We start from the raw sequence: 16,774 nt of genomic DNA, 5'->3' as shown, positions 1-16,774 counted from the left end.
AAACTTCATCAGAAACAAAAGAAAAAAACGCCTTTTAAAACGATTAAAACTTTTTCATTTGTTATAGAAACTTCCAATAACAAAACTCTCGTAATTCAACGTAATCTTAGTTATTACAGAGAATTTTAATTCACTTAAGACAAAGCTCCTTAGGCTTGTTGGAACATTAATTTTCTTTGATTGGCTTTGGTTTGGTTAAAGTAAAGCGAAAATCTGGCTAAGGTCTCCTCTAATTTTCGAGAAGAAGGTTGGAGCTTACCACGTTAGTCTAATGATGATCGGTGACAGCATCTCATCCACCACTTGCGGGTGTCCTTACCATGTTTTGGTGATGAATTATAAACACCATTTAAGCATATGATAATTCAGTGGTGCTTGTCCGGGTTCGAACTCAGTATCATCGGTTAAGATTAACGTATTATGACCACTATTGGTTAGGTTATTTTCTTTATGAAAATAAAATAACTAAAGCGTGTGTAATGCAGATTACGCAGAAATGACGGTGAGTGTTAAAATGATAATTTTTTACTCATACACACAAAAAAGGGGACTATGAACGGAGAAGCTGATATCAAATCTTTGAAAGTAAAATTAAAGTCAATATAAGTAGTTAAATGCAATAGTGTTGTATTATTAATAAATACACACTTAATAAGAACTGTTCTAAGGTTTGATTACCTTTAGTTATTCTTCAACTCGAATAGGGTCAACGGTACAGTGCGATATGGATAAAAGTATTAAAATTGTATTTAATACAAAATGTTGTATACGTTCACAATATCAAATATCATTTAAATCTCACCTAAGTTCGAGAAATGTTGTTGCATGTTCTTGTATGGCTTAATTAATGGAAAACTATATATTTTGTTAAAACGCAGTTTTAGTTTGAATTTTAACATTCTTCCTAGTATATTGTTCACTAGCACAATACTACTAATGGTTTTTTTTAAAACCAATTCTTTCTTTTATAATTATACAATGTTTGGAATGGTTGACATTTCCTACGGTGCCGGTTTCTAAGGGGGGGAGAGCGACCGGTTATTACTTAGCATCAGGTGGTCCACTTGTCAGTTTACCTACCTTTTTTTACAGCGTAGGTAAGCGGACGAGAATAAACCACCCGATGTTAACTAGTCACCACTGTTTATAGAAACTGGTGCCGTAAGAATTTTTAACTATTCCTTACATCGCCAATGTTACCAACCTTAGGAGCTGAAATGTTTTGAGCCTCGTGCCTGTCTCTATTTTAATTTTGCGGTACAATATATGATGAGTGGGTGGTACGTACCCAGATGGGCTTGCACAAAGCCCCACCACAGAGTAAATTCTCGAAAAATACATTTCAAATACTTTTCAGTTACATTTATTAACATAAAAATTATTAATATTATTATTATTTATATACAAATATAAATTAAAAATAGTTACCGTATAAATCATGATCGCGTGAAATGTTGGCAAGAATGCTAGCAGTATTTCCCCGTTGAATTGCAATTCCGATCATCTCGACAAAAATCTAACCAGACCCTGTCACCAGTGGAAGCAATGAGGCGAGGTGTTATACTTTTAATGAAACTTTTTGCACTTCTACTCCAAGGACCAAGTGTTTCGACGAAAAAAAAAAGGATTTTGACATAAGACTAATATTTAGATCGTTTTTGTTATTCAGCTTCTTCCACAACGGCACCGGCTCTTAACGTTGTTTCTCTTATATGAGACGGCCAACGTGTCAACGCATGTAGCGTCCCACACAAGGGCCTGCCCTCGTTCCCAGGGAACCAATGTCAGTACATCAGGTCTCTTACCATCATCACGACTAATTCCACGGTGCTCAGTAAGAGCAGGAACGTCGATGGTGGCAAGAGCCCTTTTTATTGTATCATTAAGAGAAACGCCACGGTTCTCTTAAAAACGCCGACCTAAATTCCTTGGACAAGAGAGACCATGTAAACCGAAAGAGTCCACCTCCTTTCTACACGGGCATCTGTGCTCAAAGCACAGCGGTGTTTATTTATTTATTTATTTATTTATTTATTTATTTATTTATACTTTATTGCACCCAAACTTAAAACTAAAAATTACAATATTGTTCCCAGTCGCTAAATTTTATGTCAGACAGTATTTTAAGATTAGCGGAATGAAATTTATAAATCCCAATACCTCCTGAATATATTGAATAAAACGCCTCATGAAGGCTTTAAATGGATTTAGTTTGACGTACACCAGCGCTCAATACATTTATGTTGTGCTAAAGAACACTCGATGAAATGTAGGTTACTTTAAAAATATAAAATTTATTTTCACATTATTATTTAGATTTTTCTTTATTAAGTTTACTATAATTTTAGAAATAAATCTGTATTATAGAACTCTTCTTATGATTCGATATAACACTTCAATTTTAAAACAAAACCTATCTATTATTTAAAAAATACAATAAAGTTTTTATAACAAAATAAATGATTTGTATTAAAAAAAAAGCTAGAAAATAAAAGCGAAGACACTCGTTCGCAGTATAAAATTCTCGTAAAATTAAAAAAGTCGTCGTTTACTGAAACCCTCGTGAATACTTCATATCAGGTTTCATTTCATTTGCGGGCTGTTAGCTGCTCTCGTATCGCAGCACATTTACAAGTTGGAGATGAAATGAATCTGCGAGAGATACGAATCGACATGGGTCTACGTTCCTGTTGCTATTTATATAGTCGCGCAATATACCATGGTCTATACAAAGATTTTATAGTAAATAATGTAGATTTAAATTTAATTTTTCTAATTATTATTTTATCTTCTAATATCTTTAAATATTTATCTTTAAATAGTAGTCATGAGTCAGCAATGTTAAACTATTTTATAATTAAGAATTATTTATAAAAATTGATATCATTATTTTTTTCAGATCCAATAATGATTTGAACACTTTCCGTAAGTCATATTCTTAAGTTACAATCACTTTATGTAAAATAAAACACTAGTTGCTCGTCCCAACTTCGGCTACATTACAGATTCAGTCATACATGGATTTTTGCTTTCAAAAAGAATAATATTCCCCCTTTTTGCAACAATTCTCATTTCTACTCAGCTCCTATTGGTCGTAGCGTGATGGTGTTTAGTAGCTTATACCCTGCCTCAACAAATAGGCTATCTAACACTGAAAGATTTTTTCAAATCGGACCAGTGGTTCCTCTGATTAGCGCGTTCAACCAATCAAACAAACAAACACTTCAGTATTATAATATCTATAGCTATAACTATATAGCTATAACTAGATTTGAGAATGGTAATTGATATAAAATTGTTGTAAATTAATATAGGCAATTCGTACTAAAATATTTCCACGAAATTAGTTTTTTGAATAAAGGAAAAAAAAGCAGATGACAATATATTAAATAGCGTAAGTAGTTTAACGTATCTATCTAAGTATGTAAGTAAAATTGAATGTGTCTTATCTAGAAAATTTACATTTTATATATTTGGTCGTACTTTAAATTTTAATATCGATTAAGTAAGACATAAAGGGGAGGTATTTTTAAAAATACAGCTTTCTCACTCACTCACATTGGCAACAATATGAGCTGTTACATCATTGACTTTCGTTGTATCGCTGCCTTCGCTTGTTTAACGTTTTATGTAACGTTTTATGTATTTAATATTTTATTTGTGTATTCCTTATTACACAAGGAACCTTCTTCTTAAACGACCCACCAATGGTTGGGTAAAACGGATAGGAATATCAAGCAGTATTTGAATTTTTGAATTCTAAAATTTATTTATGTCGATGAATCGAGTTTCGTCCGTCTGTGTTTTATTTACACACTGAATATGCTTCAGAGCAATTTATTAATGGATATTATAAAAATATATCGTTAACTAGAGACTTTAATATGTGAATAAATTAAATAAATGGATAATGGCTCATGAGACAGCGTTGAAAATTAACAAACTCATTTATTAAATCTTGCTTGATTTATTAAACATGCGGAATAAAATGAAAGTAGATATAGTAAGTTATTGTGATAAAGTAATTTCTCTCAGGCCATAAGTTAAATATGTTATCTTTATTTGCAAAAATCCCCCTGGATCTTGTTTTATTTGTGTACAATTTGCAAAAAAATACTCGAACAAGTAACATTACTTCACTCAAAACTTAACACTCAATTATGCAAGCCAGTTTCACTCTCACATATTCTACCGCCAAATAGCAATACTTAGTATTATTGTATTTCAGTTTGAAGGATGAATGAGCTAGTGTAACACAATAACAATAGACGTAGCATTATTGCTCCCAAGGTTGGTGGCGCATGGGCGATATAAACAATGATTAATATTTCTTATAAAGTGTTTTATTATTATTTTATTTTATAATTTTCAAAATGAATTCAAAGTGATATTTGAAATGCCTTATTTAGTTTGTTTATTTGTTTTTTTGACACGCTATTCACATCTGTACTACTGGTCATCATACTTTCTTTGGTAGGTCTTTATGAGAGCTCATCTCATCATCATCAGATACCGTAAATCAATAATACTTAGTATTGGTGTGTTCCGGTTTGAAAGGTGAGTGAGCCAATGTAACTACAGGCACACGAGACATAGCATAGCTCCCAAAGTTGTTGGGGTATGGGCAATGCACGGTATAATTAACATTTTCATAGAGCCCATATGTATAGTCGAATAAGCCTATTTACCATCAGTTACCCATCTGCCAGTCCGCCTTAATATACAACAAAAAAGAAAATAGTGCACGTTTTCAGGGGTACAGAAAAGGGTTCACTGACATATGCACCCGCCTATACTCATAGACGAGCCAAGCCGTTTGAAACTGGTAATGGTTAAACCATCAATAAGAAAAATGCAAGGCTACCTATTAAAGTGTTAGTTGTTAAAACTCGCTAATGTTACTGTTTACTCACTAGCCCAGTAATTGACTTTAAAATTTCAAACTGTAATTACGACTTAAGTTGACTCCACTACAAGTTTGAAACGTTGGAAAAGTTTATCGAAATATTTTCATTTACTTTGGAGAGGAAAAGGTTTTAAACTTCTTTTACGTTTTTTTAGAAGTAACTTTGATAAATTTACACGATGGACACGATTCTTTCAAATATGTTATAAACTTATTCAAGTTACCTTGCTGTTAATATTCTTGGAATCGTCAAATCATCTTCAATATATCCTCATCAAATAGTGTAATAATATAATCGTACGAAACTTAATAGTTTCTCGAAGTTATTATTATTTATTTAGTACTATAAGACTTTTTCCATATGAATGTTTGTCTTTGTTGAAAATGTGATTCCATTAAATACCCTTCATCTGAGAAGAGCATGTCGAGTTAAAAAGAAGAATTCGGAGTTTTTAAGAGGAATAATGGGAAAACTCGGGTAGCTTTTGGGGTCACGGTAGCATGCGAAAGCGATCCCGTGATACCTGCCGAATAGACGGAGAGGATACCTCTGGCTTATTAGTAAGTATTCGGGTGAACTACAGCGAGTGCTAGGTGTCCTGGACACCAACGAGTACCACATACCCTCCACTCCATGTTGGGGAGACGTGTAATATATTCAAAGAAAATCGGTTTATTATCATATACTGAAATATCATGTCTGATTTCCTGAGCATTACAATTGGGATATCTTCAAGGGATTATCAAAATATAATAATTAGTAAAACAAACTTAATATACTTAATTTTTAATCTATTTTGAAATTTGAATTACCGATACAGATTGTTAAATAAATTCTGAATAGGTAAAACTACCCGATTCGCACATTTAAAGTTTTTTTGTATCCGAATACAAAAAATACTTTAGATGTGCGAATCGGGTAGTTTTCTGATAGCGTCCCAGAATAACATATGGCAAGAGTAAACTGAGATTTTCATATATCCAACGTCTATTAAAAGTTTTTTGGTAAACCTCTTTTATATCTGACCTCATAACAAGAAGCATATATTATATGCTTCGTTCGTCCCTCGAGAAAATCATTCTTTGCTTGTTTTAAAAGAAACTAAAACACGTCATGAGTCACTTCTTATGTTGCCATGAAAGGTTATTTCTAACCTTTAGTGTAAAGTATTCACTATTCAGTCTAAAAATGTCACGTTAAGAGAATGTACATAAATGTGAGCTATTTAACGAGATCGATAGTGTTCATCATGCAGTATTTTATCGAATAACCATTTAGTCTTAAATCTTATTACTTAATGAGTACTTTTAATTTTCCAGACGCTTTATATGAATATAATTGTATTATTTTAACTTGTCCATCAAAAAAGTATACCGGATTTTATTGCAGGTCCCATTCTATTACAGTCTAAATTCCAAATTGACGGTGGCTTTACACATCATAATACCGTAAAATGTCAAATGATAGATAAAATTTCGTGGTTCGTAACAAACATATTTTACTAAAACCAATGTGAAGAATTAGAGGGTCTACTTCATGGATTTGGTAATAGTTTACAGAATAAATTCAATAGTTATATCTGATAGTGCATCTCAGTCTCCACTCAAACTAGAATAAAATGACAATAGCAAATACAAACAGGAATACTAGTTGACGTCAAATTATTTCGAATTAGTAACAATTAATAACGATCCTGTTGAAAACCGAATTTTACGAGTAGCATTGAAAACCCCTGAATAGCCTTATAAATCGAACGTAAAACTAATGTTGGTTTAAAATAATATTGGTTTTTTTTTTTTTGCTCTATTACGTTAACAGTCCAGTCATTACATACATTTAGAAATGCAAATGAACCTAGAATTAAAATAAATAAAAAATATAAGAATTAAAAAATAATGATATAATTTGTCCATTAGATATAAGAATTTCTAAAGGTCATTTATAAAAAAAACTAAATAATATATGACCCAAAATATAACTATGTAGAACGCCGTGAGAAATCGAAAGCTCATCACTAAGGCGATTGCTGATTTTAGTAATATAAAATCGACCCGTAAAATAGCTGCAAAAGAAATTGTTTTGAGTACCTCTGACATCTAGTATTTCGAGTCAGAGTGTGGAAATAAAAATGGTGTTAAATGCTTTAGCAAGGTCTAGGAATACTGTAAGAGATTTGTATCCGTTATTATGATATTTGACTATGTAACTGGTAAGCTCATGGATGGCATCTGTTGTACTTTTGTTTTTAAAACCAATTTTTTCGAAAGAAATTACACAACATTATTTAATCTAACGGACAAGTCTTTTATACACTAGACGTTCAAGAACCTTCGACAAAGCCGTTAAAATTGCAATTGGACGATAATTAATAATTGTTTTTCCATTGTATGTAGAAATTACTATAGTTTGCTTGAATGATCTTGGAAAGTACTTGTGTAGAAGCATTGTTTAAAGATACGGCAGAGGATAAGTGCAAGAGTTAGTGAGTACTACCTTTTAATTATGTCCGATGAGATCCCATAACCATAACCCAACCAGTAGTGGAATTTGGTCGTAAACTCTTAATAACAGTAACGATTTCGTCAGAATTTGTTTGTTCCATAACAAAAGAGGATACGTTCTTTATTGAGGTTGCGTTGAAAGATAAGTTTGTGACATGAATAGTATCGTTAATTTTACCAGCTAGATTAGAAGCGACATTGACAAATAAATCATTTATATTGATGCACGTTTCATATAGTTTCTTGTGTGTTATTAACTGCATTATTTATTTCTTTAGAATATTTTTTTTAGAATATTAGAACAAATAATTATGGTTCGTTTTTATTGTATGTTGAGAGTTTCATAATTAGGGGGCCTTTTTAGTTTCTTTGATTGGTTTGATTTGGCAAACATTTCAATAAACTCTTAGTGATCCATTATTTTAATATATTAAATAAAGATCTTTGGGACACTTAAAACCTGACTTGACGAGTTTATCAGTACTATACGAATTGGAAAAAGAGATTTTAAGGGAAAGATTTAGACTTTTTATTACATTGTCTAATTTTTCTTAATTGTTTTGGAGACTGTGTTTATGATATAACTCGGGTGATGAAGAAAATTATGTTCTGCAAGGCCAATGAGAGTTGAAGAATTGTCAGTGACGGATAATGAGAATTATTATATTAGTCATTTGTTGTTCTGTCCTGAGCAAATGTAGATTTTTGTCCATTAATAAGAAAGCATATATTATGAAATTGTGATTCTGCATAGTTACCGATTTGACAAATTCTCATTTGTATTCCAATAATTGATTACATTATTCTACAACTCAATTTCACGTTTAAAACTGCAAATGCGATAACAAATAAGATTTACTTATCTCACTGAAAAGAAATTAATTTACGTGCAGGCTTTTATTCAGGATGAAATAGGCTTGCCGTTGCTCAGGAAATGAGGTTATCTCGAACTCAACGGTTTCCTCAGGAAAATATTACATAAAGGTGTATTTATAGTAAACGTAGCTTTTTCATCGCTTATAGGGGCTTATTGACAAACATGAAAATCATGACGTGTTATGAATAGAAGAATTATGCTAATATTTTTGTATATTTCTTCATAAGATGTATCACTTGTCTACCAATTAAATCAAATAATCCTTTATAGTTAAATTAAAGACTTTTACGCTAAAATCTTGCAATGTCATAAGGAATTTCGTTTCACGGACGATAAAACTTAGCTTGTCGGAAAAGTCCCTTTAATTTTTAAGAGCTAAATCTCTTGTGGAATGCACTAGATGGAAACATTGTGAGATAAATTTTCATACATATATTAAAAAGCAGACGGGATACATTTCAAATTTATTATATATAGAATAGAATTCTACTTATTATATATTTAACTTATTCTTTGGACTTTGGTTGGTTTCAATGTGCCTGCGTCGGCTAATAAAAATTTAATTGAGTTTGTGTGTCAGGTAACTCTTAATTAGGAAACTTGCAGTGATCTCGTTTTGGTTGAATTGCCATACCGTCGAACTTTTGAGACAAAGCATAGAATGGAAGTTATACAATAAAGTATGCTTCGTCAATACTTCAACTCTACCATAATTTCGAAAATCAGTTTCCAGTGAGAAAAGACGACAAGAAACTCACAATAAGTATATACCTATATAGAACCTACTTATAATATTTCCAGCGCAGATGTCATTGTCTTGTCTTTGGACCTTGTTCCACTCAGGGGGATGTTATTGTTAAAAACGTATATTATTCGACACATAAGAGAATGAGTAGTGAATGAATACGTTAAAGTCAAAAATATTTTATAATTTTAATTAAGTACATACTTTTTAATCTTTTAGTTGAAGTATATTTTTTTTAAATAAGTCCATACAATAAATATAATGTAATAAATTTTACATGCAACGGTGCAACTCATAGCATTAAATCATAAAATTTTCCCAAGCCTGATAAATGCATACAAGTTTGTGACCGAAATCAAAAGCGTGACTGGTTCAGTATGACCTAAATATTGAAAGAAATGTTGTTTATATAAATAAGTTACCGTGTAAAAAGGCTGGTTAAGTTTATTATAGGTAATATGATTAAAGGTTTAAATATATCACATTAAAAGCGTTATAAAACTTTTCAAAATCAACTAATACTATAACGAAAGGGATTTTTTATTCTGTTTGTTTGTAACGCTTCACTTCTTAACTGCTCATCACCATGAAATTTCGCATATATATTGATGACTTATTGTACCCACCTTCTCGTAGCATGCGAAAGCGAATCCGTGACGCCCGCATCCTGGGTACCGGAGAGTTCCACATAGCGCCCCCCCCTTCCACCTCATGTGAGAGAAACGAGTAACGCGTTTTTCCAGCGAGAAAAAATTATGTACCCACCCCCTTATTCCTCTCACACGGACAATACTACAAACGAAAACTAGATCTACTTTAATTTACAGTCGAATGAACTCTAGATGTTCTATTTTAATGCATGTTAATTATTATAACGTTAAAAATTAAAACGTTAATTATTATCTCTACCTGAAAATATTTTTGGTAAATTTTCACATAAATACTTTGACTTATACTTAACTTCGTATGTTTCGTTTCTTTCATTTCATTTACGTAATTCTTGTATATAAACAGTTTCTTAACTAAATTAAGGCTGAGTTAGGGAGTCATTACTACGTTTAAAGAACATTGTAAAATTAATTAGCCCCTGTCGTAATTACGTAAAAGTACCTCGTACTAGTTTTAGTTTAAATACTCAGCTCATGTTATTGTATATGTTTTATTAAAGGAAAACTACTGCAGTACTGTTATTATGTTTGCCTTTAAAATGTAATTGATTTTGCAGTCTCGATGCACCGATCAATCTCCTTAGTACCTTCTCGCCCAACGTCACATTGGAAACATAATCTTTGCCCAAGTACAAGCCATCAATCAAAGAATTGATCTGAATTGTAAGATTGGTTCTTAGTGAGTTAATATCAAAGAAACGTCTGACTAATTTATATCGAATAAAATGACTGAGTTGGTATTATTTTTTTTAATTTGTCTCAGACATTTTAGTCTTACAAACGTAATGTCATTATGAGATATTTTATAGTATAAAATTGTTTCAGTACATTCAAACTCAAACTTTGGAATGTACTCTCCACTGGTATACGGCAATCTAAATCTTGGCCCATCTTTAACCATCGGTTGAAAAAGTGTTATCTATCCATATCTAAATAACATATATAAGTATGAAATAATATGTAGTTTATAGTTATGTATATATATATGTATATACATTTTGAAAGTCTATAATTATACAATACATATTATATTATTATATGTGTATTATTAGTAGTAGTAGTGTATTTTTCCCTTGCCACGACTGCCTTATCTGTAAGTCAGGTAATCTGACCATATGCACTAAATAAGGATGTATAGTTTTAAGTTTAAAATAATTTGCTTTATATAAAATTGAAGAATATATTTTAAAAAACGATAAAAGTTCGCCTTAGCTAAGTGCTTTTACTTGGACTACACAATGATACGAAGTTCTCGGACAAAACAAAGGAACATTGTCTTCATACTGAGTACCACTTAGAAACCAATCGAAATTAAACGATTTATAATACATTATTACCAACAGTTTTAAGTAAGAATCGTTACCAAGCTGATTTATTTTAAATTATGTTACTAACATAATAATTATATTTTACTTGAATTAATTGTAAAGAAACCGAAGGAATAAAATTATTGTTTCTTTTATTACTTAGGTGGGCGAACGGGCTACTAGGCCACCTGATAATAAGTGGTCACCACTGCCAAAAGACATTGGCGTCGAAGGCAAATTTCATCATTCCTTACATCGCCAAACAATGGAAGCTAAGTTGTTCTGTCCCTTGTGCCTGCCAAATCTATAATACTCAGTATAGCTGTTTGATGATCGATTACGACCAAACTTTGTTTTTTATGATATTCGAAGGTGAACTGACAAATGGGCCATCTGATGCCAAGTGTCACTACCTACCTACAGTGGCAGAAATATTAATCAAGCCTGACAGTGCCAATGCGCCACCGACCTTGGGAACTAAGATGTTATGTCCCTTGTGCCTGAAGTTACACTGGTTCAGATACCCTTAAAACCGGAACACAACAATACTGAGTACTGCAAGTATTTAGATTATGATTATAGTTAACTTTTTTACGTGATATCATTGCCGGTTGGGAATTAATTTTGCTATTATTTTTGCCAGAGGTATAATAAATTCCTAACTAAATTTCAAAAGTAACTTAACGCATCGTTTAATGGTGAAAAACGGAGCAATTCGATAAACGTTTTTTATTAAAGCTAGTGTTTCTGTTTACTTATTCGAGGATTCCGTTTTGGACTCTTGTCCATATTTAATGTACAAAGTATAGAAAATAAAATATACAATTTATTAAAACACAAATGCAAATAATAAAGGATAAGGTTTGTTTATATTCATAATACTCTTAAAAGTAGATAGTTGTTAAAAATAAACAACTATCTACGTCACTCCACTTGTAAAACGTTGACCATGTGATGTGACACGTCATTAAATGTGTTCAATAAACAAATTATTGTACACGTTGAATTTTCACAATTTAGGTTTTACATTTCATATACATATATTACCTGCAGTCAGCCTTTTTTATATTTTGAACCTGCCTGAGAGATTTCGTCTAATTTTTTTTTGTTTTAATATCTAAGTTTATTTTAAAACTAATGCACACATAACTGTTCAATGATACAACTATTTCATTAATCTTATATAATATGTAGTTACAGTTTTGTTAGTTTTAGAGCCGAGATAGCCCAGCTAGCCAGGCTAGCGCCACTGAATTTCCATATGCTTAATTTTTGTTTATAATTTATCTCGTGCTGGATGCTGAAGGAAAACATTATGAGGAAACCTGCATCTGACTTGTTTCAATGAATTTCAGCCACATGTATATCTGACAACCCGCATTGGAGCAGCGTAGCTCCAAACATTCTCCTCAAACGGGTAACAGGCCTTAGTCCACCAGTGGGATATTTACATGCTGATACTTTTCTTTTTTTACTTTTTGTTACTTTTCCTTTTATAAAAAGTAATATCGAATGATTTATGTTATATTCAAAATTAGATAAAGGTTCAATAATATTAAAACTAAAAGGGTATGTGATCATTTATTGTTCACGACAGACAATAACTTTCCATTGTATAAAAAACTATGAGAAGGCAATTCGAAATACTTTTATTATTACTTCCTTTAAAGACTAAGCTCCAGTGAGAGCAACGCTATTAAAATAGTTATAAAACACAACTGACGATACAAGAAATTATAAAATCTAAATTTCTTATTTTCAAGTGCTTAAATATCTTTATCTTACCATTTATTTATTGTATTATACAACGTTTATAAATAGCAAAAACCGACCTAACGGAACAGACAGAAAGGCTATAACGTATACATATAAAATTGTTTGTCCTGACCGTCAACTACTATCAACGTAATGACAAACTACAGATCCTATAAAGTTGAAATTCGGAACACGTTTATTTCATAACTTAAGCATCCACTAAGAAAGGATATCTTAAAAATTTTGAACTTTAAGGGCGAAACATATACTGAGAATCTTTTTAAAAAGTAAATCCATCTATCTGTCGGATGTTTTTACAGGCAAACAACTGGACCGAATTTGATGAGATTTGCTATGAATTATGTTTGAACAAGGACATGGCATAGGCTACTTTTTATGTCTAACAGTTAATAACCAACCCCTGAAACGCGGCCGAAGCAGCGGGTGACTAGCTGTTAATAAATAGTACATGTTATTGCAATTCATGGGTGACTTTGTAAGAAACAAGACATTGTGAACATTGCGATATTGCCTAAATCTTAACTGGTTTTATGACGAATTTACGACTATTGACAAGCCTTGACGACAGGTATACTAAAATTTATGGCGCGTCCAAGACACTATAAAACTTGGTGACCCAAACAAATCTCATACAATTCATTATTAATATGTAAGACGAAATATTTATTGCTTCTCATAAAGTAGAGTAAAGGGTAAAATTTGTTTTTGTATGTTTTTATATATATTTTTCTTTAATGTTTTACGCAGTTGACTTGTCGTCGGTGTTGGCCACCTTAGTCCAAATTCATCTTGGAGGATCGAAATTGATATTTGTGCTTGAATGTAATTGAATTCTACATATTACCAATTACCATGTGATGTGGTACATTAATGTATTTTTTTATCGAAATGGTTTGTACATTTTTCAAGCCCGTCTGGAGGTAAATCGGTGTATTGCAACTAGTCTTGATGTGTCCCGGTTGGAGGGTGAGTTGGCCAGTGTGACAACAGGCACAAGAAACATAACATCTTAGTTCACAAGGTTGGTGGCGCATTGGTGTTATGACACTGTTCATAACACCAATGCGCCTGCTGACAACTACCAAACATATTGCCAATAGTGACAGATTTACTAGTCCACCTTGATAGGTTAAGGTCGGAAATGCAAACATAATTACGATGATAAATGATTTTATTATCAACACGTTCGAGCACTTTCCAGAAAAACAAGTGAGGGAGCATAAAAAACTAAACAGCTAAGGATCATTATTCGAGACCCAATTATTATTGACCATTTACACTGTAAGTAACAATGCACATTATGTGAGACCTATTATATTTTTATTTACCTTATAACATTGCGTTTATAAAGACAGCTCTAATACACCTAACAAATAAAATTACTTTTTATACAGTACACCGTTAAATAACGATGCAGCACTTCAATACTGTTCAACGGATCACCTCGTGTATTATACACACAGATTGGATATCTTGTGGATATTTTGTGGATATCTTGTGGAAAGTATGAGACATTGATTGACGGTTTTACATATTATATTTATAATATTATCATTAAGTAGCGGCATTAAGTATTAGTTAGACGTGACAAAAACTAAAATCATGTTTTATACAAAAATCGAAAATAGAACGTAACGTAATCGTATAAGTAACGTAAATATAACATCAGCGTAAATTCGCTACAAGTTAATAGATGTTCGCTTAAGGAAAATTAGTGCCCAATAAATAGAAGGAATGGCACCAAGGAAATTGATTTCCGCGACCTGATTCTCAGTATAGCGAAACATCTTACCAACGTCGCTTTGCTTGAAATTCCATGTCAAACATTATTCAATTTTTCAAGCGTTTAAAATACAAGTTGGGTGAAAAATACTTGTAGGGTACACCCATATTAATATAAAAGCGCCAAGATGACCTATTCGTTATAATACGTGAATCTTAACTAATGACTGCAGGTTTAGACCCAGGCCCGCTGAATTTCTTGTACTTAATTTGTGTTTATAATTTATCTCGTGCTGGGTGATGAAGGAAAATATCGTGATGAAACCTGCACGTATCGGATGTAAATCTGACACACGTATTTCCACAAATCTACATTGGAGCAGCACGCAGAGTGGTGGATAAAAATACTGATTTTAATAAACTCTAAAGCCTCCTCAAAACGAAGAAGAGGCCCTATCCTAACAATGAGACATTTTCAGGTTGTTGGTTTTTTTTTTATTTACATATTAATACATGCAAATATAATTGTCTGTTTCTTACATTTTCAACAAAGCGGCTGAACCAATTACTGTTAACTTATTTATGGAGTTAGTTCAACTTTGGGAAAGGGCACAGGTAGCTTTTTAAATAATTTCGCAAAATATAGATGCAAAATTGATTAAATATTAGTTTACTTTTACATCATCAATAATAATAAAAGCACTTACCTATATATATGATTATATATATTATATAAAGTTGTCAATTCACCGGGAGTAGAACGTTCGCGTAGCGGGATCACTTTGTTTTACCAAATGGGTGTTTCGGCAAATATTACAAACACTTCATCCACACGTATTCATATAAAAATCAAGTGGACGGAAAAGTATTTGTTATTTCCTGTTTTGGGAATTAAGCAAATCTATATAGGTCCATATCATTACTGTAAGTACCGTCATTACACATGATGAGTTAACAGTTTTTACATAAATGCGTTATAATTTTCAAACAATCACCCATACACATCCTCTTATTTTTTTGTTGTAATGCATATACGCAATCCCATAAGATGCCGATATACGGGACTCCCACCGATAACCAGCCGTGTCTGTGTTTAAAGGATGCTACAGAAACTTTCACGCAGGCTTAGTTAACTTCAACCATCCGTATTTTAACCACAATGAGTAGTTATGAAATACTAGTCCTTAGAATTCAATCTATCTCCATTATAAGCATCAACAGTTGTTAGGAACTTGGCGGTTCTACACTCACGTGCCGAAAAGCGTGTAAAGCCTTAATACTATTTTCTCTTCGGACGTGCCGAATGGCCCACCTATCGTATTAGAGAGTGCACTTGTGTTTGCGAATAGACTTATTTCATTAAAATATTTGTCATTACCGAAGTTCGACCAGCTGGACTACATTCAGGAATGAAGGATTTACTAATTTATTTAAAAAATATTTAGACATAATCAACATCCCCACTAATTTATAAATACGAAAATAAATCTGTGTCTTGCCTGTTCACGCTTAAAATGTTGAACCGATTTAGACGAAATTTGTTATGGAAATAGTTTGGCTCCCAGGGACGGACAGGTTAGTTTTTAACACGAAAATCATACCTGAAGGGTGTGAAATGGGGTTTGTATGAGAAATCAATCAATGTTTGTATGAGGTTGAAATTAATATAGAATAGAAACTGCAATTGTTTTAAGGAATTTCTTAGTAAGCATAATCCATGAAATATTATATAAATTGATTCATAAATTAACTTTTAAAAATATTAGAATTAAGCGCTTATAAACTCGAATAATTCACCTATTTTTGTTAATAGCTCTTTAGCATTTTAAAATATAACATAGTACGTTATAAAACGGTGTTCAAATACCATGTTTTAATGTGAACATTTAACTTTATATATTATATATATGTTATCTAATAAATACACATAATAATAATATAATAACTTAATTTTAGATAAATAAACATGGAGGAGCCGAGATAGCCCAATGGCTAGAACACATGAGTCTTAACTGATTGCGGCTCCAATCCGGCCAAGCACCACTTTTTTGTGCGCTTAGTTTTGTTTATAATTTAGTGCTTGGTGGTGAAGAAACCTGCTTGTGTTCGCTCTGATGAATTAAGCTCCAAACCATCTCCTCGAGAGCAAAGGAGTTTTAAACCCAGCAGTGGAATATTTACGCCTGTTACTTTATTTTTTTATGTTATTCATATTCTGAGCTTCTTTCGCCGATTCTTCTCAGGTCAGAGTAATTTCTTCAATCAATAAGT

General features: G+C 32.0%; 1 protein-coding gene across 3 annotated transcripts in view; it reads left to right on the top strand.

Annotated features, from left to right (window-relative positions):
* Window positions 1-16,774, top strand: part of LOC113400258 (probable G-protein coupled receptor CG31760) — a 76,981-nt gene that overhangs the window by 29,295 nt on the left and 30,912 nt on the right. For all 3 annotated transcript variants that reach the window (XM_026639763.2, XM_026639765.2, XM_026639762.2), the window contains exon 2: window positions 2,900-2,925. The gene's annotated coding sequence lies outside the window, so the exon portion shown is untranslated. The remainder of the gene's footprint in view (window positions 1-2,899; window positions 2,926-16,774) is intronic.

This window comes from Vanessa tameamea, chromosome 17 (assembly GCF_037043105.1).
Source record: "Vanessa tameamea isolate UH-Manoa-2023 chromosome 17, ilVanTame1 primary haplotype, whole genome shotgun sequence".
In the NCBI taxonomy this organism is placed as follows: Eukaryota; Metazoa; Arthropoda; class Insecta; order Lepidoptera; family Nymphalidae; genus Vanessa; species Vanessa tameamea.
This window is presented reverse-complemented; position numbering and strand designations above follow the sequence as displayed.